The following is a 1,974-nucleotide window of genomic DNA, read 5'->3' as shown; positions in this document are numbered from 1 at the left end:
TCGACTATGACTATGGCGGTCGCGCTCAAGCTGTCACGGCTCCCGGCAATCGTTTCCCTCGTGCCTGATACGAAGACGGTTCCAGTGCTAAAGGTTAACTCCTTTCGAACATTCTTAAATCACTCTTCGATCGGAAACGTCGGTCTCCGATCGATTTCGATCGTCCAATTGCTGCGCAATATTTTCACAAACCTTGGTATCGAGGAGACTAGACTTGCTTTTTCGAACATTACGTTCTTTACTAAGATTCTTCGATGACAAATTGCTTTCAGTGGATAACGAATCCAGTATCATCGATCATCCGACAGTTTCTATAGACAGATAGATAGTTAAATAGACAGGTAGATAGTTAAATAAACAGATACATATCTCAAAGATTCTAAAGAAGACTATTAAAAACTGAATAGTCCAAAACTGACGGGCAAAATTCTGTTTGAGAAAACGCTCTGCCGAAACGCAAAGTCGTCAAAAATACGACCCCTTTTGCGTGGTTCGTTTCTGATGGTTTAGAAATTAGTTGGCGGATTTCCCGGTTTCTCGATCGGTCGGCCATCTTTTCTCCATCGAGACGCATTCATCCGGTTAGATCGGGTTCGAGCCGCGAGCGGAAAGTTGAACGACCGCGTTGCATCAGCGAGCCAACCCCAGTCCGCCGTTACGATTTACTTTATTGTTACATCATCCTCGTAATAATTCATCCCGGCGACTTTTTGCGTGCGCGCACACGATCAATGGACACCGGCAATTGTTGGGGTATTACACGCGGGTTGCTGGACGGAGGGCTGCGCTCCGCGAAGAGAGAGAGAGGGAGGAGAGAGGAGAGAGAGGAGAAGGAAGAGGGAAGAGAGAATCGAAATCACTTAGCCCGGCGACGAGGCAACGACACGCGAGAATTATTCGCGTAACGATTAGTAGACGAATTTACGGCCGCTCGTAAACGCCCCGGTGAATGAGTTGCAAGGCCTCGTAAAACGGCGAGCGCGTGTCCCGTGGTGCCGTGCGACGCAATAATTAGTTGGAAAAGAAAACGAAGACGGGAGAGGAGAGCGTAGCTCGTGCACGATTCGGTCCGCAAGTCCGCAGTGTGGAATTGATGCCTCACTCTTCCGTTTCGCCTCGAATTTCCCTATCGAACGAATCCGTCTTATCGCCGCTGAGTAATCACCTCATTAGCCTAGCTCGAAGTATTTTCCACGCGGCCCAATCTCTAGCATTGGTCTCGTAAACAGGCGACAGGTTTCGGAAAACCGTCTCGGAACGATCGTTTGACTTTCGGGGCCTTAGACGCTAGCTGCTGGGATTCTCGGAAGTGGGCTAGATCGATTTGAAAGTTAAGTTGTAACGGTGAAACTGCGATTTCGATCGGCGACTCTCTGTGGTGGTAGCGAGAACCGTTGAATTCGATTTCAGGCGGGATTTGGAGACTTCTAAGGATTGAAGTCTTGTCTATACGAATCAAATCCGACTTGCATAGAAAATTTAACTATGAACATAAATTGTAACTGTCCAGCTAAACTCGAAATTTCATCGTGAAATTTGAATCTCGTCGAACATGTTCAAGTTCAACGCTCGCCGATCAAGTTCAAATCCTACGTCCAGCAATGTAGGTGATTTGAAATACCAGTTAGATTCAGTTGCCGTTCGAGTTGCCGAACGAAACGAGTAATTCGAGAAAGATGCTCGGATAGCGAACAGAGCAAGGGCGTGTAACGGGTTAGCTCTCTATGCGTAGCCGCAACCTTTCGCAGCCAATTCCACCGGCCCGTTTGAAATTGCCGAGCGTCGCTGATTCGTGACGCATAAATCTCGATTGCATAAGGAGCATTGCCCGTGACACACGCGAATTAAGCGATCCAGAGGCAACGGCGGTCGATGCCGGCCGCTTTTAATCGCGATGGCGTAACAGGGTGTGCTAGGTATTTCTACTATTTTTACGCGGCCCGGTCTCGATCCAGAGAGATCGCGATGGCGCCT

Source organism: Augochlora pura, chromosome 9, assembly GCF_028453695.1.
Source record: "Augochlora pura isolate Apur16 chromosome 9, APUR_v2.2.1, whole genome shotgun sequence".
Lineage (NCBI taxonomy): Eukaryota > Metazoa > Arthropoda > Insecta > Hymenoptera > Halictidae > Augochlora > Augochlora pura.
This window is presented reverse-complemented; position numbering follows the sequence as displayed.